General features: G+C 40.4%; 1 protein-coding gene and 1 pseudogene across 2 annotated transcripts in view; both read left to right on the forward strand.

The window, feature by feature from the left end:
- The window catches only part of LOC149168687 (PROTEIN TARGETING TO STARCH (PTST)), a 467761-nt gene that overhangs the window by 420457 nt on the left and 30478 nt on the right, over window positions 1–16826 (forward strand). The gene's annotated exons all lie outside the window — the stretch shown is intronic.
- Window positions 10679–11473, forward strand: LOC149168689 (ATP-dependent Clp protease proteolytic subunit-related protein 4, chloroplastic pseudogene; annotated as a pseudogene).

Raw genomic sequence — 16826 nt, forward strand, 5'->3', positions numbered from 1 at the left:
GTTTCGTCTCTACTGACATCCCCCAGTCCTGCTACTCCTCTTCGGGCTCCCGTAGCAAGTTATAATCCAGGAGGTTGGGTACCTCAAGGATCTTGCCCCTCATCGCCTGTAGTCTTCCTGACTACAACTTGATGTCTCCCCACCTCTTCTCTAGAGGTACATGAGCACTCATAGCACCATCATCATCCATCTTGACTTCCTTCTCCGCCTTTGCTGGCGCTGCCTTAGAGTCAGACGCCTCTCTCTTGTTCTTCTTCCTCGGACATTGGTTCACATAATGACTCAGTTCCCCATAGTGGAAGCACTTGACCTTGGAGATGTCCTTTTTCTGCTTCTTCTCCTGCTTTCCCGCAAATGCCAAAGATGCATCCTCTTCCTCTTCCTTCTTGATCCAGACTCCTTTGCTGCTACTTCCCGCCTTGCTCAACCACTTGATCTCCTCTTGACGAGGAGCTGCCCACAATTCTTCCCAATCTGGAAGATCCGCCTGCCCATTATGCTCTGGACAAATGTCTCCCACTCCTCGGAGACTGCATTAAGTGCGTTCCTTACCATCATCTCCTCATCTGGCGTGGCCCCTATGGAAGTCAGTTGGTCTTGGATCTCCTTAAACCAACCGAGGAAGTGATGTATCTGCTCCCCCTTCTGCATCTAGTATGCCCGTAGCTGATTCTCAAGTAACATCTTCCTCTGCACGGAAGTATGCTGGTACAACGTCTTCAAGGTGTCCCACATTTCCTTTGCCGTCTACTTCTTGGCAATATGTTGGACCACATGATCCTTGACCCCGTCAAGGATGATGCATTTTACCTTGGCCATTGCCTCCTCGTAGTTCTCATTAGCTACTGGGTCAATTGGGATAGCCATTGTTCTCAAGGCGAAGCCCTTGATGCGGTGTCTATCTAGAATGGACAGGATCCTATCTTTCTAGACCACAAAGTTGGACGCCCCGTCTAGCCTGTCCTGATCCCTCAGCCCATTCACGACCATCTCGCTACTCTTCTGTCGACTCCTCCGAGTCTCTCTACTTCCCTCTGGAAGTTCTCCTTTCGACCCCTACTAAGTCTCTACTTCCCGCCTAGAAGTTCTCTGCTGAACTCCTTTTGAGTCTCAATTTCCCTCCTGGAAATCCTTCTGCCAATCGTCAAGTCGCCCTTCTTCGATCGTCTGTGCACCTGCAACATTGATCTGGATTCCTTGGCTAGAAATCCGCCTCTGTAGTAACTCCCTCTACCTTGGTTTTGCCCTGTTAGGTATTGTTCTGATCACAGTACCCCACCAGCTTCGCTCCCGCAAACTGCCCACAACTTCCTATGCTCCAATAACTGAAGGACTGAGAATCTAGGCTCTGCACAATCCTGACACTGGTAAAAACAACTCCTTCAGCCATTGTGTCAATCCTCCTGGTCTCTCCGTAGCTCTGTGTGAGCCTCTTTCTGCCCTCGTCAGTCTCTGCATTGGCCTCTCTCTGGTCCGGACTTATGACACATTCCCTCTGCGTCAACCCTTCCTTTGTCGCTTCTACAAGGATCAACTTCTGGCACTTGGAATAGTTGATTCTGCTGCAAATGCTCTGCTTAGCTGATGCCTTCAGCATTCATGTGATCTACAACCACGCTCTGGTACCATGTTGAAATTTCTACGTCTATCCGTTAGAAATTTAATATGTATTCCTCTGGTTTATTTTTTCTACTTGTTAAAATTCAAACAAGTTATTTAAAACTTATAAAGAACGAAATAAACACAATACAGTCTCAACATCTACATATCATCAGCTGAAAGAAAACAAACACACAAGTGACACCATTATTTTTGGACAAATGTCCTCGGAAAAACCCAATGCGAGAAAACCAGTGCAGCTATTTAGAGGGTTTATTATTAAGCAGTATTTCCTTGAGTACAACTGGGTGCCAAACTGGCTCACCCGACAGAGAGAAACCACTGACAACAATACCTCTCTATTCGGAAACAGGTATTCAGAAAACCTGTCCCATGAATGTAGGAATTTACAGGGTAAGTTCCTCAGACAGAACACCAAAGGACACCGCTCACAAACAGATCACAGATCAATACACCAGTGCTTTTGACGTGGTTAAAACCCTCAAAGAGGGAAACAGTCCACGGCCTGAGCCAACACGACCACTTCAGGCAATTTATTAATAAAAGAATGAAAATTTACATAAGCTTCTGTCATGGACGGTTAACCTACAAATAACCCTCCATGCTCTTTAAATAGAGATCATGGACCAATCGGGTGTTAAGCTATGGATCTAGTGTCGGTAATACCGAGGAGAGAATGAACTGTTGGATCACTACATATCGTGACCGTCGGATTGTAAGTTACAAAATGTACATAGTAAAGAAACATACTTTACCTAACTCTATACTAGACCAAGTTATACTTAACTATTTCTATGTGTCGGAATATCCTAACATCCGCCCTTAAGAACAACTTGGGATAGGATTGAAGGATTTACAAATATGACACAATAGGAGAAGGAAGGAGGCACTAGAGCCTATCCCCCCTTAGTGACAACTTCCTGAACTCCAACCATAAATCGAAGTTCAGTAAATTTCGCCTCTGTGAGAGCCTTTGTAAAGATGTCTGCAACTTGATCATCTGTTGAACAATATTGCACTTCAAGAACATGGTCATGAATGAGCTTTCTGATGAAGTGCATGTGCAGTTCAATGTGTTTGTTGTGTTGATGTTGGACTGGATCTTTGCATAGTTGAATGGCACTTTGATTATCACACCAAAGTGTAGTCGGATGTTGCTGCTGAAAGCCAAACCCTGACAGGATCTGACGAAGCCACAAGGCTTCCTTACTAGCCTCTACGTCACCACGATACTCTAGTTCTGCTGAAGAAAGAGAAATGGCACCTTGTTTCTTGCCAGCCCATGTAATAGGTCCTGAACCAAGAGTGAACACATAACCTGTGGTAGACTTCCGATCATTAGGGTCACCAGCGCAATCGGAATCAGTGAAACCAACCAATAGAGGAGATGCTTCGGCACTGTAATGAATCCCAAACTGAACTGTACCTCGAACATAACGAAGTATTCTTTTAGCTGCTTTCCAATGACTTTCACGTGGGTTTTGCATAAACCGAGCAACAAGGCCAACAACAAAGGAAAGGTCAGGACGAGTATGGGTTAGATACAAAAGTTTTCCTACAAGTTGATGGTATAAGGTAGCATCAACTTCAGGAGAAGTACAAGTGACTGAAAGTTTGACTCCAGACTGAAAGGGAGAAGGGGCTGGCTTACAGTCTTCCATGTGAAAATGGCGTAGTATATCACAGGCATACTTGGACTGGGAAAGGGAAATGCCTTCCTTGGATTGCAAGACTTGAAGACCAAGAAAATAATGTAAGTGTCCTAAGTCTGTCATTTCAAACTTCCTTTTAAGGCTAGACTTCACATGGTTTATAAGGTTGGGATCACTACCAGTGAGGATAAGATCATCAACATAAAGAACAAGAATGATAAGAGACTTGCCCACTTTCTTGGTGTAGACAGTATTGTCAGAATGACACCTAGAAAAGCCATTTTCTAAAAGAAAGTTATCCATTTTGGCATACCAATCTCGAGGAGCTTGCTTGAGACCATAAAGGGATTTCTTAAGCCGACATACAAGGCTGGAGTCTGTTTGTATAAAGCCAATAGGTTGTTCCATATAGATTTCTTCATGCAAGTCCCCATGCAAGAAGGCAGATTTAACATCCATCTGATGCACTTCCCATTTGAAAGAGGCAGCAAGGGAAAGAACAAGGCGGATAGAGTTCATTTTGGCAACAGGGGAGAAGGTTTCAGTGTAGTCAATGCCTTCAACTTGTGAAAAACCTTTAGCAACAAGACGAGCTTTATGTTTATCAACTTTCCCATCTAGTCCATACTTAGTTCTGTAAACCCATTTGCATCTAACAAGTTTTCGTCCCTTTGGTAGAGGAACAAGATCCCATGTATCATTTGCCAATAATGAATGATATTCTTCATTCATAGCTGCTTCCCAATCTGGATGGCCTGAAGCTTCTGCAAAGGTGTCAGGATCATAATTAACTGAAGCTTGAGCCAGTAAAGAAGAGGCTATATCAAACTGAGAACGTGTACGCCGGTGATGCTCTGATACCATGTAGGAATTTACAGGGTAAGTTCCTCAGACAGAACACCAAAGGACACCGCTCACAAACAGATCACAGATCAATACACCAGTACTTTTGACGTGGTTAAAACCCTCAAAGAGGGAAACAGTCCACGGCTTGAGCCAACACGGCCACTTTAGGCAATATTATTAATAAAAGAATGAAAATTTACATAAGCTTCTCTCATGGACGGTTAACCTACAAATGACCCTCCATGCTCTTTAAATAGAGATCATGGACCAATCGGGTGTTAAGCCACGGAGCAAGTGTCGGTAATACCGAGGAGAGAATGAACCGTCGGATCACTACATATCGTGACCGTCGGATTGTAAGTTACAAAATGTACATAGTAAAGAAACATACTTTACCTAACTCTATACTAGACCAAGTTATACTTAACTATTTCCTATGTGTCGGAATATCCTAACAATGAAACCTTCTCCAGTGACTCTGAATGTCTGTGCTGGCCCTTCTGGCCTTTGCGTCAGCCCCAAACCCCTTTGCGTCAACCCTCTAAGGCACTGCGTAGCCTCTGGGACCCTCTGCGTCACTCTAGTTGCTCTCTGCGTGGATGACGCAGTCCCTCTGGCCTCTGCGATGTCTCTACTAGGTTCTGTATAGGTTGCTCTGGCTGCTACCTCTCGCTCTTTGTTTTTGCGCTAGCCTCTTGGCACTATCTCTGCCTCTCTGCACAGTACTCACTGCCCCTCGCTGTTGATCACTGATTTGACTTTGCTTAGCAACCCCGCTCTAGCAAAACAAATGACTGATCACTCTGGTGTGTTCTCCAATTGACCCTCAAGCCTCCTCTTATGCTTTCCCTATTGGTCCTTCAACGGCCGAGATTAAATTTCTAATCAATGGCTAAGATTAGATTTGGCTTGATCCATGACTTTTGGAACCTTCTAACCTAGTTTTATATTAATACCAATTAATATTTTATTTTTCTTAAGTTTAGACTTAGGAACTCCATTAAAAATATTAATTATTTTAATATCTCCCAAGCTAGTTACAATATGTCCAAACCATTTCTGGGTCTTGGAGATCTCATGTGTTTTAGCCACTCCACCAATTTTCATGGCTAGAGCACATCCGATGCTACCCCAAGTCAACGGCTACCATACTCTTTGCATAGGTCTTCAGACCATATTCATCCAGAAGGAATAGTTGTGGCCATCTCTGGTCTGATCTGGAAACTCCCTCTTCCTTTGCTCAGTTGTTTCTCTGCTACCTGCACTCTCACTTGGAATGTGCAGTTATGCTCGCTGCTACTGCGAATTTGCAACTGGGAAAATTGGATTTCTTGGCTAGAAACCCGCTAAGAGAAATTGCCCTCTGTGTGTGCAATTTCTCTTCCCCTTGACACTAGTTCTGCTACTGCAAAACCCTTTGCATCCAGCCATAAATCTCCTTAGTGAAAATCTGAGTTGTTGTTTCTCCCTTTGACGGTTGGAATCACTATTTTGGGAAAATCGACTTTTCTACAACCCTGCGATCGAAAATCGAACTCCTGCCCCAGCAATTCAGTCTGCATGTCTGGGCACTGCACAGCCTTTGAGAATTTCGGCCTGTTGCTCCCTCTGAATAGCGAAATTTCCTTTAACACTTCTGAGTTTCCCGGCTTATCATTCACGCTCTGATCCCATGTGAAACTTTCGCACTACGAAATTATTCTGCAACTCACAAAATTTTATTGCAGCGACTGGAATTAATTCTTCTAACTGTAATTTAATTATGCAGTTTATTTCTTACGACAACAATGAATTAATCACTACTGCAAACTTCACAAAAAATATTGTGGAAGAAAAATAACGTTGGAAACTGAGAAAATATAACACACACACAAACATAAAATTTACATAGTTATTTTTGGACAAATGTCCCTGGAAAAACCCAACTTGGGAAAACGGTGCAACAACTGAGGGTTTTATTATTATGTAGCAGTGAGAAATTCTGAATACAATAATCTAGATGCTGAAATTTGGCTATCTTGCAGAGAAAATACTAGCAAATATATCTAGAAGGAAATTACCTTCACTACAAGCAATTCTAGCACTGCATTGCCTCTGAAAAGCAAGTTGCCCAACTGGGCCTGCATAGGCTCTGTGTCAACCTGATGTTGTCTGCTATAGCTTTTTCCCGAACTAACTGCTAGTATAGCCATCCTGCCTGCTGCTGACTACGAAAATGTCTCTCCGACACTCTGGAACCTTTGTCCGGCCTCTAGAATTGAAAATGTCTTCCTTCCCAGCAAATCAAACTGCCTTCTTGAGGGTTTGCACTGCCTCTACGTAGCCTCCTGGAGAAATCTTGGCCTCTCTGCAAATGCACTTGCTGGATCTGGAAAACTTCCTCCAGCCTCACTGTCCCTGCCTTTCACTATCTCTGCTTCCTCACTGAAGCTTGAACTCTCCGACAATTGAATGCTGCTACTCTGGAAAATCGAATTCTCCAAGTTTCTCTCGTGTATTCTCCAAGTGCCCATCGACTTCTTATAATCCTATGTTTGAGCACCAACGACCAAGATTAAAACTTAATCAAGGGCTAGGATCATCTCGGAGTCGATCCGTCTAGAATTATCACCTTGACTTAATTAATTTTGATTAATTAACCATGTTTCCTAAGTTTAGACTTAGGAAATATTTAAAAATCGGCTAATAATCTAACTAAGCTATCTCCAGGTGGAATCTCCAGAAACAATTTTTGGGTTATGGAGATCTCATGTATTCTAGCTTCTTCACCAAGTTCCATGACTAGAACACATCTGATGCTACAAAATCTAACAGAGGGTAGGGTGTAGTGAACTGTGTTTTTATCTCGTGTTTGGAACGAATGCTATTAAATTCTTTTGAGCAGAGTCAGGTCAAGTTTAGGTGTCGATATTGCTGATGCAAAAGTGTACTACTATTTGATGCACTATTGGTTGCTATGCACGCTCCTTGACCTATCTTATGTTAAGAAGATTGTACAGTCCATGATCCTCCACACCTAGAGTGATACTCTTGTTGGTTTCTTTATCAATTATGTTGCATTTGTGATCGGAAACAGTGATGTCTAGATCAGGGCAGTGCCTTATAATTTAACTAACTAATAGTAGATGAAGCTCCATTCCTGGTGCATAGTCACATTGTGGAAAAGCAACATGTTCACTCCAAAGGAAATCTGCACATTCCCTTTCCTATTACCATGAACTCTTCCCTACTACTGAAGACACTGAAACTTTAAAGGAGAAAGTAGTGTGCTTGATGAACCAATTCTCTCTTTTGGTGAAGTATTGTGGTGCACCTGAATCTATGTATCAAGCAAATGGATTGCATTGACTTGCTTGTCTCTTGGCCATGAATGTATGAAAGCTAACTTCTCCTTTGTATGCTTTGTGACTGGAGCCTTTTGCCTAGGCCTTCTCTAGTTGGTTTTCTACTCAACCAACCTCTTTCTAAAGTGCTCATATGCGTGTGGTAAGATTTTCAGTGCAATTACCGCCACGTCCTCCTCTTTTGTTTTCTAATTAATGCCCAACGACTATTTGCTGATATCTTTGATTTTGAGTAAATGCTCCGATAATGTTGTATTCTCAACTATCATGATTGAAAACAACATATTCTGCTGGAAGAAGGGTCTAGCCTTCTCCAAAGTCTCGTCAATTTTTGCAAATTCTTTTCTGGTTGTTGAAGTCTTCCTTGTCGGGACTTTAGGAACTGTTGCATTCAAAGGGTCAAAGTTCTAGGGAAGTGGAAGTACCAATTTTTTCAACAAAGATTGGATCACATATCACCAATCTATGTGTCATGGTTATCCCATTCTGCAAGTTATGTATTGTAAATGATCTTAGTAAAACCTTGAGTCTATGTAACAACCCGGGTAAGCCTATAATTTGATGACGAATTCCATCTTAGGAGGTTTTTTAACCTCGTTGATTACCTATGTTTCTAGACACGGCTAATCAAAAGATTTTCTTGCCTCCAACTTAAACCCCAAAGCTAGGGTGAAATTTATTGTCGAATTATTTGGTGAGTCCTAACATTTTTAGTCGAGTCTGATGTAAAAGTGATTTGGGAATAATTTAAGCTAGTTGGCTTAATTCTTTTATTACAAATCACTTGGTTTACTAGCGCATATTGTGTCGTAGATGGGTTATGTGTCTTGAGAGTTTAAGCCAAATGTGTTTTCCCTCTTTGAGTCTTATAAATGTAAAATCTTATGTATTAGAGGGTTGGAAAAATAATTAAATCCACTTATGTGTAAATTAATTAATTTTTTTGGCAAAATAAAATTAAATCTTAAACCTGAAAATTAATTAATTAGAGTCAAATTAAATTGTCTTAAAAAATAAATTCTCCAAATGGAAAAATCCGTGGGTCTTAAAAGAGTCAATTTTTAGAAGTCCTTCGCCAAGGGAATATTGTATATTTCAAGAAAATTTGGACCCTTGGACCTTGGTGGATAAGTCAAAGTCAAGTTTCTAAGGAAATTAGCTCAAAATAATTAATTCTGAGCTAATTAAAATGAGGCTAAATGATAAATTCGAAAATTCTTCAAAAATAAAAAATCAAGGGCCAAGATTAAAGGATCTTGAAGTGTTTCTCAACGACCAAGATTATTTTGGCAAAAATCAAAAAAACTAGCAAGTATTTTTCCGTTTGGAGGATTTATCTATAAATTAGAGAGTCTGTGGAGTCTCTAGTCATCTTGATCTCTGGCTAGAAAATTGTTGTTGAAGCTGGGAACTATTTTTTCATTCATAATGAAGACTTTGAGGTGCAATTCAAGGTGTTCTTTCTTATTGATTTGTGGTATGTGTTGACTATGAGCATCTCTATGTTGTGTTGAATGTGGGTGAGATTTGTTTTTTCATTAGATGGAGATAGAACTATACTATTGATAGTTTTGGGCTAATCTTAGGTGGTTTGGTTTCCCATGTGATCTAACAAATTATTTTTGAGATAAATCCATAGAGCTTGCAGGTACTTCAAAGTTCAGTCCTTGGCCTCCAAGTTCACAAACTTGGCCAAGAATCACTGTTGCTTGGATTCCAAATATTTATATGGTGGATTAAATCTTCGCTAAGGCTATAGTATACATTGGGGTTTCTGAAGTATTTTTAGCCATTCTTCAAAGGAAAAACTCCATAAAATTATTTTTCTCAAAAATTTAAAAAATTTCGAAACCCTTGTATATTTGTAGATCTTGGGAATAATTTTATAAATATAATTTGTAAATTGTTTTTTTTTCTAACTTGGGTTTTGGGATTTTTAGATTCATTTTGTATATATTTGGGGTTTAGGTGTTGTAATTTTATTTTTGCAGGTTAGATCAAGGAGTCAAGTGGAAGAAAAGCTAGATATATAGGCCCTCGAGGATAAGATCTAGTCTTTTGAAAATTTTTGCAGGGTTTCCATGGAAGAATTTTCAAAAAATGAAAATGTTGAAGAATAAAAAAAATATTGAACAAGGGTTTCAAGGTTTTCAGGGCTCTTATGTTACGAACATAAATTGTATAAAATAAAATAAACATAAATAAATATAAATAAATGTAAATACTAAATAATCAAGTAATGATTATGTCAAGTAGACATTATTTAAGTGAAAAGACATATCTAAAAGACATGCCCAGTCACGAAAGAACACCTGCTTAGATATATATACAGGTCCTCATTGTAACATTTCATATCACTTGTACAATTTTATATATTAATAAATTATTATTACAAATTCCTCTGGTGTATTTTAACATATTTAGTCAACAAGCTATAAGTTTTGTTACTTTAGTGGTATCGGAGCCATGCTGCACAATATAACCATGCGAGTCTTTGAATGTTGTTTGCCACACATTATTCCATTACGTTCACATCTTGAATTCATGGAGCAGTTTAATAAAATTCAAGAAACATTTCAGCATTTAGAAAAATCATTTACAGAAGTTAAAGCATGTCGAAAGGAAATTGATAATAATGAAGATGATAGCAATAGTGAAGAAACAAAAAAATATCAAGATGATGATCCAGATGATGTTGATGTTGAAAGTGAAGGAGAAGGGGAACACTCTAATTCTAATCAATCTGAAATGACCACATTGCAATCATCTGAAAATTCCAATTTGCCTGCAAGTAGCTGCAACACTCACACTTCCTATGACGACTACAACAATCACACTTCCACAGAGAATAAAAATGAAAGAGAAAACCCAGTACCTGACTATGACTTTGAGATGGAGGAGGAGCCCTCACCAAATGAACATGAAGATGAAGCCAACAATGAAGAGTTTATCAAACCAGAAGACGTGCATTGGTTAGACATGCTAGCAAAACTCAAGAAAAGGCTTATAACTAGAAAAACAAACTATCAACCTATTGTCGGAATCACTTGAATGGTCTACTCCCAATGCAAGGGGAGAGATGACATTTGGAACAAGTCGTTGAATTAAAAGAATAAATTAATAAAGGAAGTGTTGGAGGAAGTGTCACCTCCGACCATCCTTGAAGCTTCATGTGAGAGTGGGCAAGGGCTACGTAAGACATGTAGAACTCATATGATGAATGAGACAACAACAATTGTTGTAGGGAAACCTTTTGTTGGAGGAAGCGAGCACAGTCAATTGGCTGGGCAAGGGCTCTTTTCTGTCTGCAGAAAGCTGCATTTGGCATCTCCCCGTTCTCTTGGCACCCGTGGCATTGTTACCATGGTTATTCCCTTCCAAAGAGGATCTGCATGGGAGCAGCCTCCTCCAGATCTAGCATCATACTTGTTTAAAAGTCGAATTGTCTATTTGGGAATGTCACTTGTTCCAGCCGTAACAAAATTAATTATGGCAGAATTAATCTATCTACAATATGATGACCCTGAGAAACCAATCTACATGTATATCAATTCGACAGGTACTGCAAAGGATGGGGAGAAGCTAGGGTACGAGACTGAATCTTTTGCAGTTTATGATACAATGTGGTATGTAAAGCCACCAATTTTTACTCCTTGTATTGATAACGCATGGGGGGAGGCATCCTTGCTTTTGGCGGTTGGTGCAAAAGGAAATCGTTCTTCCTTGCCATCATCTACCATAATGATAAAGCAGCCAATCGCACAAGTCCGAGGCCAAGCAACTAATATTGATCTTGCACGCAAAGAAATTAGAAATGTGAAGAACGAGTTGGTTGCTCTTTATGCACGACATACTAGACATCCCAAAGAAAAGATTGAACAAAATATGAGGAGACCAAAATATTTCAATCCCCAAGAAGACATTGAGTACGAGATAATTGATAACGTTATTTATTCTAACAAAGGTACATAGGACCTTGGTGTTGTTGCTGACCTTAAGAAATCACAGTTAATAGTGGAGCTTGGTTGTTTACAGCACCATAAACTTATTTCTACGATTAAGATTACGTTAAGGATTACGATATCCCACAAGGTTTCATTGTGCCTCACCACTATTTTGCTCACGTCTGATGATTCCGCTGCACACTTATCACCTACCGTAGATCCCTGTGTAAACCCTATCAAATCGCTGCGGACGCTAAGAAATCTGTTCGAACGGGTTTCAAATGATACATGATTTTTACCGTCACACTATTTAAAGAAAAACAATTTGTCATGGTATATAGTCACCTGTTTTCACCACTTATCGCATATGGGGATCCTATTAAGTGTTTGCGAGGAGCAGGGGTATTGGATATTTGTGGTATATATTAATATATGTTAATTAACTATTGTGATTAAATATATATATATAGTTTTAAAATATATATATATATATATATATATTAAAAAAACCGATTGAAAACCCTTGATTCAGGATAGTGTTACCAACGAATTACACAGACAGAGATACCAGTGACCTTTTATCAAAAGTGATGTGAGCCAAGCAAGGACAATTATTCGAGATTAAAGTAAGGGAAATTGCCATCAATAAACTTTGAGGACAAAGCTTTTGAAGGAAGGGGCAATGTTATGAACATAAATTGTATAAAATAAAATAAACATAAATAAACATAAATAAATTTAAAACGCTAAATAATCAAGTAATGATTATGTCAAAGTAGTCATTAGCTAAGTGAAAAGGCATATCTAAAAGACATGCCTAGTCACGAAAGGACACCTATTTAGATATATATATAGGTCGTCATTGTAACATTTCATATCACTTGTACATTTTTATATATTGATAAATTATTATTACAAATACCTCTTGTGTATTTTAACATATTAAGTCAACAAGCTATAAGTTTTGTTGCTTCATCCTAGCCTTGGTTTTCTCCTCCAAACCCCCAGCATCATCTCTTTGGCCTCTTGCATCATCCTTTTCAGCCTTCCTAAGGCTGGTCATGACCCTTAGGGGTTGCGGCCTCCCTTCCTTACCCTAGCCGCAAACCGAAAAGGCATTGTGACCTCCTCTTGGCCCTCCTAGGCCTGCCGCAAGCCCTCCGCCTCCTTGTCGGCCCTCCATCCAACTCCCCTCGGCCTTCTTTCCCTCTGTCCTCCTCTGCTCCCTCTCCTCTCGGCCTCCGCTCCCCTCTGACCCCTCTTTCCCTTGAGACGTGGGCCTAAAAGGGCTTGCGGCGGCCTCTTTTGAGGCCTCCCAAGGGCGCCGCAAACCTTAGGGCCTTAAAACCCTAGGCTGCAGCCCCTTTTAGGCTTTTTAGGCCCCTCCTTAGCCTAGCAACAACCTCTTTGGGCTTGTCGTACAGCCCATTAGGCCTTTTACCCTAGCCGCAGGCCTATTGAGGCCTTTTCGCCTCCATTTTGTCTTGCCCTCTCTTGGCCCTAAATTGACATATTGTTATCTCTGAAATTTTTCTAGACTGATTGTGGGTGTATTTTGCAGTGAAAATTGGCCTAGAGCTTGTGTTTCAGGTATCAAGTTATTGGAAAAAAATTTGCACAAGGTGGGGCTTGTAGACTTCAAGGCCTAGGGCCTAAGGGTTTTATCTTCTAACCCTTATCTCCTCACTGTTTCATTTCAACAAACAAATTAACTCGTGGCAGTGATAAAAACGTCCTAAGTAGCCTTCAAATTCATCTTAGAAGTTGCTTGACATACTAAGGAATAAATTGCATAAGTTGGGCAATCATAGATTGGCATGAATCTTGAAGTTTTGGTAACTGATATTTCTGCATAATAAGTCTGATATAACAGTGGTAAATTTCATATTTGAAAGGCTAATCCATCCAAATTCTTAAGGTGGTTAAGTGTACTTGATAGTTGGGTCTCTCTTCATCACATTGGGCAAGTATATGCACTTCAAATTTGGCATCTAAGCTAATTGATCTACTGCTGTCATAAAATTTCTTATGTTATAAAATCGTTTACTGCTGTCATAATAGTTATTTACTGTTCATAAAAGAATCATTGGAACATAAACTACACAAGTCTTTTCGTAGCTCTATATTTCTTTTACTTGTTCCTAGTATTTACATTGTGTAAGTGACTAACATTGGGTTTCTTTGTGAGTTTAGATGCTACAAAGTTTATACTCATCTAATAAAATCACTCTTTGGTCTAGAGTGTCCCTAAGTTTCCTGGATTTAAGTGGTATTGAAACAACTTGTTTCATTTGCACATCTAATTGGCAGAAATCATTGGCAAATTATAATAGTCATAAGAATTTTTGCATCTTGATGTGTTTATCTTAAACATTTGGCATCTTAAGTTCATTGGTTATTTGTTATCTTGTGGAATATTGTTGAAGTTTACACTTGTATCTCTAAGCATCTGCCTTGTAATGTTTCTAAACAGTAAATTAAGTGATAAAAAAATCAAACAAATAGACCAGCAATAAGAAAAACGAAATTCACATCAAGCACCCATGAAAACGTTGGAAATAGAGAACTGTGTTGATCAGTGGTTGTCATTGATGTCAACCCAAGCAGCACCGGGGGATACCTTGATCTTGCATGGCATTTTGACTTGACAACTTACTCTATTCTGAGCCATGGATCTTATAGATGTATTCTACTCGCCGAGATGTTTCCATTGACATATGGCACGCCAAGTAATTCTTCACAGTTTGAGAGTTATCTATGTTTGCAGTTGGTAACCCCAGTTAATGGGCTAAAACCCTATGGAGTTGTGGCATGGCATCCATAATTGGTTGTGGTCATTGAATAGTAAATAATTAATAATATTTTTTGCTCCTAAAATCCCTCCAACGTTCACTTGTTGAGGTTCCTCTCAACTCAAGACATTCATATAAATAATGACCCCATATCCTCCTTTTGTATGGATTTTGTGGCTTAAAACAAGGCATCGTGGCATTTTCGCTATAACTTTTTTCTGCAAAGCTTCAGAAGCTAAAACTGAAACCCATTTGAGCTGAAATCTTGATGGACCTCATGACCGAATTTCAGATCTTGATTCGCTATATTTTTGGAGATATGATCTGAGGAAGTTATGGTTTTTGCAGGGTCTTGAATTCCATGTCAAACAGGTGACGTTGGGAAAATCGTCATAACTTTCTCTCTAAGCATTGGATTCAAATTTCGGAAATAGTCACAGAAAGAGGACGGACTATAGTTTGTTGAGTAGCATTTTCAGGGTCGAAGATCGCAACAGTGACACGTGGCACTTCATACAAGTTCGCTCTACTGAACCAAGGTATAATCAAGTCATCGTGGGAGATTGGGCATAACTCTTTCTTGAAGAATCCAATCTTGATCGGCCGAGCTTGAATTGCTTGGTTGCTTTGCTGGGTTCGATAGGTGGACTGGGACGGGGCAAGCCTGGGACATAGCAGTGCTTTTCTGGTTCAGATACGAGTTCATGGTGTTGTCATTGGTCGTGCACTCGCTCGCTGGTGCTCTCACGTACCAGGAAGGGAACTCAACTATCATACCGGTGCTCTCACTAACCCGCTGTTTAGCTGTGCATTATATATTAGTCAAATGTCTAATGGGCTGCCGATCCCTTACTCTGTGAGTAGTTGTCCCGATGTGAATAGCAACAGCTGTTTCCTGTGCTTTTACCATGTTGTAAGGAGTGGATGGTAGCCCGATGGTAGCACTGGTAAAGAGTAAATGGTAGTACGAATAGCTGCTTTAGTTGTTAGTAGCCTTATTTGCCCAGCTCTGTTTCATGTTTGTAAGTATTCCCTGTAATGAAAGAGTAGCTGTTAGCACCCTACTCTACCTGTCAATGTGGATGGAGGAGTGTACCTTTGTAGCTGTATGTCTGAGTGTACCTATGCTGCGGGTATTCCCTAAACAGGAGTTTCAGCATTGCCATAGCCTATGTTCTAGCTTATTCTTCAACTGCCAATGGAACAGGACAGGAGATTTTGCTGGCTTTGTTGCGGGTTAATATGCGGGTGAGGCTAGGTAAACAGGAATTGGAACGGATTCTTCTACTGTGTCTGGAACTTTCATTGATGCTAATGCGATTTCAATTGGTGCTTAAACTATTGGGTCGAAGGTCAAGGTGTAGGGCTAAGGACCAACTAAGCACTGAAACTGGTGAATATGAAACAAGGTCAATTGCTTATGCAACGGATGCTTCAACATGTGCTTCAACCGGATCTATAACTAGGATATCCAAAACCGGATCATCTACTAGGGGTTACCTTGCTATTGACGGTGGTGGATTCGTACTTGGCTTTGTCCCTGCCTTTATCGCATAAAATGCTACTGGTGGGTGGTTCAAAAATTGAAAAAGTAAAAGTAAGCAACGAAATATGCTCGAACTTCAATTGGCTCTGCTACTGACGCTATGAAAATTGGTATTGATGAAACTGCCTTTTAAGCTGATGACTCAGATGCGCGCTTAGATGCTACTTCAATCGCTACTAGTAGGTCTCAATATCGAGCAGATGGAAGGAATTCTAGGTGAGGTGCTAGTGGATCTACTGTTCGATTTCGATCTATAACTGGAGGTGAAGCCTCTGTCCCTGCCTTTGCCCCCGCTACCTTAACCCCAGAGGTGTGCTCTCCTTCCTATGGTTCAGACTCTGCAACAAGCTATCGATCTGGCTTGGATGATGGAACAATAAGTTTTCGAATTGGAACTAAGGCGATTAGAGAGAATGGCTTGGGAATCAAGGCCAAGGAGGCGGTAGAAAGTCGAGTGTGGATCATGAGGATATACATGGGTTGGGTTTTCACTGCCAGGAAACGGCAGGGTTATCTCCATTGTTGGAGAGATTGATACTGAAAAAGGAAATAGAATGTAATAATACCACTGATTGGAAAAAAATAGAATGTCTGATCTGCACTTCATACCAGAAGCTTCTAGGAACGAGTCAGAACATAACGAGTAGTAAGGTCTTATACACCTATTAGGCTTATTTAGAGTCTCCGCCTAAGCTAAGTTCTTCGGAGCGAGAGCCTCTTAGTAGCGGACGGAAAGGAGGGAGTTTGACTGGCGGGGGCTGTCACTGAGCTTAGCCTTTACGCTCTATCGGTCAGCCACAAGTAAGCCTATACGGTTGCTGGCTCTACCGGAGCTGGACCTTATGAGAGTACGGTCACAGGCTGTAGCCTACCAACCAGTAGTGAAGCTAAAGTCTGGAAGAGGAGAGAGTGAAGTCAGAGGGCTACCACAGGACGAAATTTCAGACCCTGGAGATTCAAAATTACATAGATGCAACAGATTCAATAGCGAGCTCCTAGAAGGCAAGAAAAAGCACGCATTCAAGGATCACTGCGGTAAGAACCACACATCAACAGTCAAGGGTAAGTCTCCTACAGCAAGG

Source organism: Pinus tabuliformis, chromosome 4_2 (assembly GCF_031772625.1).
Source record: "Pinus tabuliformis cultivar Carrire ecotype Pingquan chromosome 4_2, CPIR1, whole genome shotgun sequence".
Taxonomy (NCBI): Eukaryota; Viridiplantae; Streptophyta; class Pinopsida; order Pinales; family Pinaceae; genus Pinus; species Pinus tabuliformis.